Consider the following 10,891-nt stretch of genomic DNA (forward strand, 5'->3'; position numbering starts at 1 on the left):
TCTCTCTCTCTCTCTCTCTCTCTCTCTCTCTCTCTCTCTCTCTCTCTCTCTCTCTTATGCCTCTCCACTAATGCCCCTCCAATACAATTACACCATCTTCCCGTAAGGGAACCTGAGTAGTATGCGGAGCAGCCATGGGGTCAACGCAATTTCCCATTTCGTAGTTTCGGTAAGTGAAAAGTTTGGTAGTTACCATGGAAATCAAACGGTAAATATAACGGTAGCGACGTACCTCAACCTAACGGAAACGACGAACTGAAAACTAATGGGCACTTGAATCGACCCATGGCTGCTTCGCATAATACTCAGGGTTCCCCAACGGGAAGATGGTAGAATTTTTTTTTTTTGCTGCTGCCGAGAGGGCCTATTGACGACCCTTTATCATTTACGTATGGAGTAGCAAGCCAAGCTTGCTGCTAGGTGACTGTGATGAAGTACCGCCAACTTTCCGTTTTTGAAGACAATTTCGTCAAAGAAGACGGCCAATCACCATTGTGGGGGTATGCTCCACGGAAAAGAGGAGCGAAGAAACAGGATTCCGGCCGGGGAAACCGACGGGGTGTTCCGGCCTTGCCGTGCAGTGATCGTGAGAAAGTAAGAGGGCAGCCTGCTGACCAGACACCGCGGTTCCCCTACCTGGTGCGCGACGGTGGTTCCCCTGGGATGGCCTACAAGGGAACGGCCAGGGAAACGACCGCACGGAACAGCGCCCCACCACCCGACCATGTTCCAGAATGTTCCGCCGGTGCAACAACATGGCTCCAGCCAAGCTCCAGCCAACCTGCGCCCTCCCGAGCAGCTCGTCCAACCTGTGAGACTTTCCACGTTTTCAATTTGACTTCCGTTAGAACGGACTCGTGATTTTCGGACAGTTTCGGTTTCCCTACTAGTTAGCAGCGCTGCATATTTTTCCCTTTGCCTTTCATCTCCGCGTGTTTCTTCCTTTACCCGACCTCATAAAGTGTGCCGTTTTTCAGTTTTTCATGTTCCGCTGTCTAGTCTCATCATTCTCCCGTCCGCAACGCTGGTGATCGTTAGGAGCCTGTATACCATCACAGTGATCTCTCTACTGTAGTTAAATTCCCCTTTCTCTCTCTGTGTGTGTGAGTGTGTTATATAATGTAGTCTTCCTAATCCAATTCATGGTGATAGTAAATACGTTGCAGTCTTGTTGCCTCCTGGGGGTATAGCTCAGTGGTAGAGCATTCGACTGCAGATCGTAGGGACCCCGGTTCAAACCCGGGTGCCCCCTACAATTAGGATCCTTTTTTTTTTTTGCTGTGCCCAGAGAGCCTTTTGACGAACTTTTATAATTTGCGTATGGAATAGCAAGCCACACTTGCTGCTAGGTGACCTCTCTGCTGTAGTTAAATTTTCCTCTCTCTGTCTCTCTCTCTGTTACATAATGTAGTCTTCGAAATCCAATCCATAGTTAGAACAAATATGTTGCACTCTCCGTGTGTAGTGGGGGCATAGCTCAGTGGTAGAGCATTCGACTGCAGATCGAAGGGTCCCCGGTTCAAACCCGTGTGCCCCCTACAATTACTATCATTTTTTTTTTTGCTGCGCCGAGAGGGCCTTTTGACGGCCCTTCATCATTTACGTATGAAATAGCAAGCCACACTTGCTGCTAGGTTACCTCTCGGTTGTAGTTAAATTTTCCTTTCTCTCTCTCTCTCTCTCTGTTACATAATGTAGTCTTCGAAATCCAATCCATAGTTAGAACAAATATGTTGCACTCTCCGTGTGTAGTGGGGGCATAGCTCAGTGGTAGAGCATTCGACTGCAGATCGAAGGGTCCCCGGTTCAAACCCGGGTGCCCCCTACAATTACTATCATTTTTTTTTTTTTGCTGCGCCGAGAGGGCCTTTTGACGGCCCTTCATCATTTACGTATGAAATAGCAAGCCACACTTGCTGCTAGGTTACCTCTCGGTTGTAGTTAAATTTTCCCCTCTCTCTCTCTCTCTCTCTCTCTCTCTCTCTCTCGGTTACATAATGTAGTCTTCGAAATCCAATCCATAGTTAGAACAAATATGTTGCACTCTCCGTGTGTAGTGGGGGCATAGCTCAGTGGTAGAGCATTCGACTGCAGATCGAAGGGTCCCCGGTTCAAACCCGGGTGCCCCCTACAATTGCTATCATTTCTTTTTTGCTGCGCGAGAGGACCTTTTGACGGCCCTTCATCATTTACGTATGAAATAGCAAGCCACACTTGCTGCTAGGTTACCTCTCGGTTGTAGTTAAATTTTCCTCTCTCTCTCTCTCTCTCTCTCTCTCTCTCGGTTACATAATGTAGTCTTCGAAATCCAATCCATAGTTAGAACAAACATGCTGCACTCTCCGTGTGTAGTGGGGGCATAGCTCAGTGGTAGAGATTTCGACTGCAGATCGAAGGGTCCCCGGTTCAAACCCGGGTGCCCCCTACAATTGCTATCATTTTTTTTTGCTGCGCCGAGAGGGCCTTTTGACGGCCCTTCATCATTTACGTATGAAATAGCAAGCCACACTTGCTGCTAGGTTACCTCTCGGTTGTAGTTAAATTTTCCTTTCTCTCTCTCTCTCTCTCTGTTACATAATGTAGTCTTCGAAATCCAATCCATAGTTAGAACAAATATGTTGCACTCTCCGTGTGTAGTGGGGGCATAGCTCAGTGGTAGAGCATTCGACTGCAGATCGAAGGGTCCCCGGTTCAAACCCGGGTGCCCCCTACAACTACTATCATTTTTTTTTTAGCTGCGCCGAGAGGGCCTTTTGACGGCCCTTCATCATTTACGTATGAAATAGCAAGCCACACTTGCTGCTAGGTTACCTCTCGGTTGTAGTTAAATTTTCCTCTCTCTCTCTCTCTCTCTCTCTCTCTCTCTCTCGGTTACATAATGTAGTCTTCGAAATCCAATCCATAGTTAGAACAAATATGTTGCACTCTCCGTGTGTAGTGGGTGTAGCGAAAGAGGACCAGCGTCTGGCTTCCGATGTGGTGCTCGAGTCAATTAGCGAGGCAGTGAGCGCCCCTACGATCCTCCTCTTCCTCCTCTTCCACTCCCCCTACTATCGCCCCCTGCCTGCGCATCTTTATTTCTCAACATACTCCCGCCGCCGCCAAGTTGGTCAGGAGCTAGCTGGCAGCGGCACGTTCAGTGGCGAAGTCCGGGCCCCGCTATGACCAGTTTTTCGACTTCCATAGTGGCGCATGATTTGACAGCAGCGATGCTTGCAGGCTGGTTAGGGGATCCAGTGGAGCATTGGCTGGGCATCTCGGTGCCGTCGATTTCTGTAAACAGCTTTGTCAAGGCGGCCACCGGGATCGAATGGGAACAGCTGCGGCGGTCGGTCAAATTTGCAGAGATCATGCGGCGAGCGTAGTGGCACTGTCGTTGCGCCCACGTCTGATAGGCGTTCCGTGAAGTAATCGGTGGGTTCCAGAAGCACACCCGGTTTCTCTGCAAACCATGGGACTTCGCTCTCTTCGGACCTATAAACACTGTAGAAACGCGCATTCAGCATCGACTTGCTCTTGTTGGAGAAGGGTAGTCACCATCAAAGCCTCTGTTCTGCTTCGCCACGAGGATACCTCCCCACCGGGCCTTGACGAGAGTAGCCGAAGCTCGCTTCCGGCGTCGAAGCTCGCTTATGGAGCGTCGTAGGAGCAGGCGCTTCGTTATACCCAGACGCGAGTCAATCTTCTTCACGAACGGTGTTTTTGTTGCTGAACACAATGAAAACTTATTTGACTCGTAACCGGGTTGCTGAACTGCTGGCGAAAAGAGAGATGCGTCGCCGACGTAAAGGTCACAACAGGAAAGCTCGGTGGTCTCCAAAACAAGAGTCGCATCATCGACGCTAGGGCCGTGGCAGAACGGGTCAGACGTCTCCGGAGCGGAAGTCAAGTTGTCCCAGCGAGGGTTGCGAAAGGGCTGTAGTGACGTCTCCGAAGTCGGAATCGCGTCTGTGATGCCAGCATCCGTCTGGGGCCACTTCGACATCTCCAAAGCAGAAGTCTAGATTCACGGCAGGGCTGCTCGGCCGTCTCAGAAACGATAGCCGCGTCACCGATGCTGAGGTCCCGGGAGCATCCTTGAGGCTTCCCCAAAACTGCAGTCACGGAAGCAGCAGGACTTCGCAGTTGCTGGAGCCTCTCTCCCTGGCTGAGCACCTCGGTGTCCTGCTTGGCGCCCTGTAAGGCCGAAGCGCCTCCGTCGCCGTTTCCCTGTTCTACCCGCGCGCCAGTCATTTCCCGTACGGGTGGCACGTCACCCGGGACCATTGTCCGCCGGGCCTCCTTGGGGATCGAGTAAATAATCGAGGTTGCGGTGCGGGTAGTAAACAGGGCTGCCCTAGGTTGCGGGACGGGGCTTGCGAATGAGTCTTGGCTCGCGGAAAAGCATACGCGCGTTCGCAGGGCGCAGATCCGTTCATCGTAGTCGATCGCGTTCAAAATGTCCGCTTCGAATTCGTCATCCGTCAGGTTCGCTTGAATTTCGGCGTCGAGCTGGTGAAGGCTCACCTGGTCATGCAAGATGAGGTCGAGTACATTTTGCCTATCAAGGGCCGTTGCTGCCTGACTCCGCAGCAAGGCGTCGAGGACTGTCATGGTCCCGGAGACGGTCGCTCGCAGGACATCTCGGCGAATACGAAGAGCGTCCATGGCACCAGTCGATGAAGCAAGACGCTGGGGTTGCGAATACCAAGGGGACAAAGGGCGGGCTTGGGCACGAGCCGAAAGGGGCGGCGGCCGAGGGCAAGGCTTCCAGGATAAAGCAGTACGAAGGTATCCAAGCCTCGCGTGCCTCGGAGCCACTGCGCCGTCGAACGTAGATTCGCTCGTGCGCCGGTTCCCGGGTTTCGGCACCAGAAAATGTGTAGCGAAAGAGGACCAGCGTCTGGCTTCCGATGTGGTGCTCGAGTCGATTAGCGAGGCAGTGAGCGCCCCTACGATCCTCCTCTTCCACTCCCCCTATTATCGCCCCCTGCCTGCGCATCTTTATTTTTCAACAGTGGGGGCATAGCTCAGTGGTAGAGCATTCGACTGCAGATCGAAGGGTCCCCGGTTCAAACCCGGGTGCCCCCTAGAATTACTATCATTTTTTTTTTGCTGCGCCGAGAGGGCCTTTTGACGGCCCTTCATCATTTACGTATGAAATAGCAAGCCACACTTGCTGCTAGGTTACCTCTCGGTTGTAGTTAAATTTTCCTCTCTCTCTTTCTCTCTCGGTTACATAATGTAGTCTTCGAAATCCAATCCATAGTTAGAACAAATATGTTGCACTCTCCGTGTGTAGTGGGGGCATAGCTCAGTGGTAGAGCATTCGACTGCAGATCGAAGGGTCCCCGGTTCAAACCCGGGTGCCCCCTACAATTGCTATCATTTTTTTTGCTGCGCCGAGAGGGCCTTTTGACGGCCCTTCATCATTTACGTATGAAATAGCAAGCCACACTTGCTGCTAGGTGACCTCTTTGCTGTAGTTAAATTTTTCCCGCCTCGGTCTCTGTTACAGTCTTCGAAATCCAATTCATAGTTACAACGAATATGTTGCACTCACATTTTGTAGTGGGGGCATAGCTCAGTGGTAGAGCATTCGACTGCAGATCGAAGAGTCCTCTGTTCGAACCCGGGTGCCCACTACGATTGGGGTGTATTTTTTTCCTGTGCCGAGAAGGCGTTTTGGCGGCACTATGAGTATAACACTAAAGGGGCATTTGCACCCTTCATCATTTACGTATCGTATGGAATAGCAAGCGAAGCTCGCTGCTAGGTGACCTCTCTGCTGTAGTTAAATTTTCCTCTCTCTCTCTCTCTCTCTCTCTCTCTCTCTCTGTTACATAATGTAGTCTTCGAAATTCATAGTTACAACGACTATGTTGCACTCTCGTTCTGTACTGGGGGTATTTCTCAGTCAGCCCATTCCTTTTTTGTATATACATTGCAATATTGTTTAACCATTATAAAGAACGACCAGATACGAGGTTTCCGTTTACATACGTGTGAAGTAAATTTTTTCGCCTATGCAAACGATGTCGGGGTGTTTTGCCACGACAAGGAAAGTGTCGTTCACGTAGTCAAACTTGTGAACCGGTTTGGCGTTGTCACAGGAAGCCTGGTGAACTGGGGTAAGTGTCAGGTTCTGGCACAACGACTGGCCAACAACCCTACAGATTTTCGCCAACATCAATTGGGTTACTCATTCAGTCAGTAAAATTGACAGTTGGGCTAGTTGGTTTTGATTCATCGTAAGTAGCGCTTGAAACGGGACACAGAAGAGAAGACACACACGACGGCGCTAACTCGCAACTGACTTTATTAGGCGTAAACACAAATATATACTCAGAAAAAACTCGTGCCCAGGTCAACCCCGAAAGTTCAGTTTGATAAACACAACGGTCACAGGATTACGATTCAAAAAACACAAGATTACATTGTTGTTGTGTTTTTTTAATCGTAATCCTGTGACCATTGTGTTTATCAAACTGCACTTTCGGGGTTGACCTGGGCACGAGTTTTTTCTGAGTATATATTTGTGTTTACGCCTAATAAAGTCAGTTGCGAGTTAGCGCCGTCGTGTGTGTCTTCTCTTCTGTGTCCCGTTTCGAGCGCTACTTACGATACTCATTCAGTCAAGCACTTGGCCAATCAACTGGAGTATTATAGATACAGTGAGCCCTATATGCGTGTGCTAGCTCAAGAGCTCCTCGAGAAGGCTGACAATTGGAGGGGCTGTGGTTTATCTAAGTTCGCAAGGGCAAACGCATGCAACGTTTTCCTTGCCAGCAAATTGTGGTATGTGATGCAAATTCTACATTGTTCTTGAGTGAATGTGCAGAAACTTCATCGCGTGTTCGCGGTATTTGTTTGGGCCTCAAGTTGGGAGAGAAGTAGCTGAACAAATCTTTTCAGGCGATTTCAAGAGGGTGGGCTAGGGCTGACCCATTTGTCCATGTGACAGCTTGTTTTATATTTTCGCGATGTACGCGATGCTTTTTTTAGGACTGTGTGTCCATTTCGACTCGGACGAGCTTTGCCCGATTTTGTTGCGACCAGCGGCCGCAAAAGTGGCCGCCTCCACGGCTATGTAAAGGAAATAGTCAACGCGGTGAGGTTTCTGAGGGTGGTGTCTTCAAAAGAGTACTTGAGTGTTGTTGCACGGGGGAAATTGTATAAATAGGTATGTAGCGTTATAACCCCCTTTTCTGTGTACCGAGCCTTATACGCTGGAGGCCCTAGGAAAACATTCTTAAACGTGTGAAGAAAATGCCAGTACTGCCAGGGCTGAAACATTTCTTTTTTAAACTTCGCACCAACAATTAACCACAAAGACATGGATGGCAGAAAGGGGTTTCTTTGTTCCTTGGGGTACGCACTGTACACTGTGTAAAACGTCCGAAACAGTAAATCATGTTGTCCTACACTGTTGAAAAGGTGTCTTCTTCTGGGACGTTCTTCAGAGGGCTTTGCGCAAAGAGCTCCCTCTGAGCCCACACGAGATTCGTTACCTGGCAGTGGATGCGATGAAAGTATGCCATTGGACATGATAATGTCGTTGGGCCTCCAGAGTATTTGGCAAGCACGCTCGGCTGATGTCTACAGCGATGTAGACACTCGGTCGACGCGGGTGTATTTCAGTGAATATATTTTAAGGTATATAGAACAGAAATTGCATGAATGCGTGCCGCAACGGCTTTCAAGTGTCGAGCCACTGGCAGCGTTAAAACCCTTTTGAAGTGACAACGCCAGCCCGGGTCGGGTTGGGGGCGTTTTTCAGTTTGTTATCATACATATGCTGAACCCTGCATTCATTTTGTTGTAAAGTGAAAGCCTGGCAATTAAAAAAAGGGGGTATAGCTCAGTGGTAGAGCATTCGACTGCAGATCAAAGGGTGCCCGGTTAAAACCCGGGTACCCCCTACACTCGTAATTTTGCTTTCTGCTGCGCCTAGAGAGCTCTGCAACGGCACTGTAACATTCTACCGAAAGGGGCATTTTCGCACTTTATCATTTCTTGATAGAGTAGCAATTGAGGTCCGCGAGACAGCCCCTTTCCCTCCTGTTTGCGAAACCTTGCCGCATGCCGCGTACAGTCATGGACAACCTAACGCGAACGCGAAAATATGAACACACAAATAGCGCGATTTCGTTCCATGCAAGTCAATATGACGCATGGCTTGGCTACGAAAACAAACTTTGGAAATGTGGCTTTCCAAACGTATTAAAAGCGCGCCATGATTGGACCTCAACGAACAGTATTTTTTTTTTTTCAATTTTGCGACTTCTGGTTCATATTTTGTGTTCGCATTTCATTTGTCCATGACTGTACGTTTCTCTTCTCGGGGTAAAGGGGCATCTGCAGGAAGTGCAAAAGGAGCAGTTACCCTCTACAAGCCACACCAGTCCTGCCCCCCTCACCCGGCCCTCTCCCTGTTCCCCCGAGATGTAACGGGTTTGCCCCCCTCGAGATAAAATCCTGCCAACGCTCATGCCCGTGCACCAAGGGCGCAGTTTTGTCGCCAAAGATGGACACACATAAAGTGGGCACAGAAATGTGCGCGGGCAACTTCACATGCAGGAGTAAATAGTTTGAAATTATGACGCGTATCAGCACGCCTCGTGGTGGGGTTGCCCCTCCCTTTGCTAACCCCGGAAAGGGTCTTCAGCACGGTCACGGCTGAGAACCGCCGGGGTTAAGGAAGGTCGTGTACGGAATAAGCAAGAATGCTTTTGATTCATGTTTCTTTATTTTTTTAATTCCTTGTGCAGTGAGTCGGTAAATACGCCTTAAATTCCGCTCATATATGCGCTTACTGTGCAACGCGCACCGATCATGAGGCGGGAGCCACGGCTGATAACATAGTCGGCCAGACCAGTTTCTCTCGCGCGCGGAAGGAAGCGGCTCCTTCCAGCCGAGACCAGGAAGGCATGTAAAAAAGAAAGCGGGCGTGTCAGGAATGGCCGCGGCGGGCGAAGAAATTCGCGCCGGGAGACAACTCGGCCAGCAGCAGCCACTGGCGGCACCGATGCTCCTTGGAGCGCATCAGGGGCGCGCACTCGCACTCCACCCCAACGGTCCGCCGCGCAGTGCAAGTGTCACTTAAGAGGCGCGGCGAAAGGCTGCGAAACACGTCCTCGATGCGCGCACTCGTTTCTCGCGCTCACGCAACGTCCGCGTACACATCTATCCACGCCGCTGTCCCGTAGCATTCAATTTCAGCGCGTATCGCAGCAAAAGGGCAGAAGGCGAGCGGGGGGCGACAACAGGTGGTCGGTTAGCGCGGTTGGCAAACAGCGGCGGCGTCTTGGGGCGAAACTCGGGAGCCCGGTGTTACATCACGACCGGCGACCGCGCGCGCAGCTCCAAGTCACGCCCGCTTCGCCTGCACAAGGGTCGCGCGGGCCCATCTGTCGCCCAGGGTGACGCCGCCGCCGCCGCCGAGTCCGGCTCGGCACCGTCCACACCTGGGCCACCGAGAAGACTTGCCTGAGCGGTCTCGCCTGCGGGGGGCAGGAAACAAAAAAAGCCAGGCTCTAGAAGGGTGAGCATGCGATGTGAATAGATCGGACGAAGGGCGTATATCAAATGCAACGCCAGAGATGCGTTCCCGCCCACCGACCGGACATCCTGTGCCGCGGATACTGCATCGCTACAATTTAATACGCGGCCCGGAGAGGGGCCTCGCCTGCTGCCGGGGGAATTTTATTCGCGCCGGTGGCTTTATTTACGGCGCTTCTGGCGTGCCCCTGCATCATACACGACGAGGTAGCTCAAGCAGCGCGAATAACGATGGTGCCGCAACGGCTTTGTGTCCCCTCGCTACTATTTGCTCACCGAGATCGACTACATGGAAAGAGCCACGCAATCCTTTCCGCCTGTTCGTGCAACATTTCTCGCGAGAGGGTTACGTCCACGATTCACGATCAGTTCCAAGACATGTCAGGCGGGTATTGCGTGTGTACGCAGACATTTATTCCCGCTCACACATTTTCTACCTTATTTAGAGTACAGATGGACTATTCTGAGTGTTCATCTTCACCCGCGCCTCACATACCCCCGTGCCCTAGGGCATGTCAGTACGTAAGAAAATATTGCGCGGGAACTTCAGGGTGAATCCTTGGCCGGACGATTCTTCACGGCTGGTGAATGCGACCGAGGTGCTTGACCGGCACAGGGCAGCGACTCTGCGACGCTCCATCTATGTGACGTTCATATACAGATCGTTAGTTTGTGAGATACCACGCGAGCGGCAAAAGCAAGAATCAATGTGCGGCTACTGTACGCATCGCGTATGTCAGCGCGTTATGCGTGAGCTGTCTGCCTACCTGGAGACCAGGTGTTGTCTATATTGGGTTTATATACGACGCGTAGCCTCCATTGCTCGCGCTCACGCTGGAGGCATGTTACGCTGCAGGCTTGTTGCGTCGGCTGTACCTGTAGGAGACGGGCATATGCAGAGAATCTCTGCTGATTTTATAGCGTACGCATGTTATTTTGAAGTGTGAACACGTTTTGTTTTCTTTGTCGGCCACGTACAATCTTTGTCTTTTGGTTCTGCTGCAATGCCAAGTCATGCTGTGGACGGAAGATACTGCTCTAATAAAACGGCTCTAACGGAAGTCCCTTGGAAGGAGCCCCCCATGTATGAAATCGTCATTTTGTCTGATCATTATAGGTTCTTTGCCAGACAAAGGGCAAGTAAATCACATTATCTGAAGAGCTTCTTCACAGACCCTGGAAAACCACATTGCAAGAACTTGCCTCCCACGTTGGATTTAAACTTGTAGTATGGACACTTCGAACTAGGCTCTGAGTCGAGACTGAACAATATGTGAGGCCATATATTGAGAGTGTAATCCCAGTTAGCGTTATTTTACAGCGGGAAAATAACGCTAAATAATAAAAGTGA

At 50.7% G+C, this 10,891-nt stretch overlaps 10 non-coding genes across 10 annotated transcripts; all 10 read left to right on the forward strand.

Moving 5' to 3' along the window:
• The first annotated feature begins 1,180 nt into the window (after nt 1–1,180).
• Trnac-gca (transfer RNA cysteine (anticodon GCA)) lies at nt 1,181–1,252 on the forward strand. Its single transcript has one exon. It is a non-coding gene; the product is annotated as a tRNA-Cys (tRNA).
• Nucleotides 1,253–1,466: 214 nt separating this feature from the next.
• Nucleotides 1,467–1,538, forward strand: Trnac-gca (transfer RNA cysteine (anticodon GCA)). The gene has a single exon. It is a non-coding gene; the product is annotated as a tRNA-Cys (tRNA).
• Nucleotides 1,539–1,753: 215 nt separating this feature from the next.
• Trnac-gca (transfer RNA cysteine (anticodon GCA)) lies at nt 1,754–1,825 on the forward strand. Its single transcript has one exon. It is a non-coding gene; the product is annotated as a tRNA-Cys (tRNA).
• Nucleotides 1,826–2,058: 233 nt separating this feature from the next.
• Nucleotides 2,059–2,130, forward strand: Trnac-gca (transfer RNA cysteine (anticodon GCA)). Its single transcript has one exon. It is a non-coding gene; the product is annotated as a tRNA-Cys (tRNA).
• A 223-nt stretch (nt 2,131–2,353) lies between these two features.
• Nucleotides 2,354–2,425, forward strand: Trnac-gca (transfer RNA cysteine (anticodon GCA)). The gene has a single exon. It is a non-coding gene; the product is annotated as a tRNA-Cys (tRNA).
• A 213-nt stretch (nt 2,426–2,638) lies between these two features.
• Nucleotides 2,639–2,710, forward strand: Trnac-gca (transfer RNA cysteine (anticodon GCA)). The gene has a single exon. It is a non-coding gene; the product is annotated as a tRNA-Cys (tRNA).
• Nucleotides 2,711–4,998: 2,288 nt separating this feature from the next.
• Nucleotides 4,999–5,070, forward strand: Trnac-gca (transfer RNA cysteine (anticodon GCA)). The gene has a single exon. It is a non-coding gene; the product is annotated as a tRNA-Cys (tRNA).
• Nucleotides 5,071–5,282: 212 nt separating this feature from the next.
• Trnac-gca (transfer RNA cysteine (anticodon GCA)) lies at nt 5,283–5,354 on the forward strand. Its single transcript has one exon. It is a non-coding gene; the product is annotated as a tRNA-Cys (tRNA).
• Nucleotides 5,355–5,552: 198 nt separating this feature from the next.
• On the forward strand, nt 5,553–5,624 carry Trnac-gca (transfer RNA cysteine (anticodon GCA)). Its single transcript has one exon. It is a non-coding gene; the product is annotated as a tRNA-Cys (tRNA).
• Nucleotides 5,625–7,829: 2,205 nt separating this feature from the next.
• Nucleotides 7,830–7,901, forward strand: Trnac-gca (transfer RNA cysteine (anticodon GCA)). Its single transcript has one exon. It is a non-coding gene; the product is annotated as a tRNA-Cys (tRNA).
• The last annotated feature ends 2,990 nt before the right edge of the window (nt 7,902–10,891 follow it).

The sequence above is a fragment of the Haemaphysalis longicornis genome, unplaced genomic scaffold (assembly GCF_048455015.1).
Source record: "Haemaphysalis longicornis isolate Haplotype H1 unplaced genomic scaffold, Haemaphysalis longicornis Haplotype H1 scaffold_1, whole genome shotgun sequence".
In the NCBI taxonomy this organism is placed as follows: Eukaryota; Metazoa; Arthropoda; class Arachnida; order Ixodida; family Ixodidae; genus Haemaphysalis; species Haemaphysalis longicornis.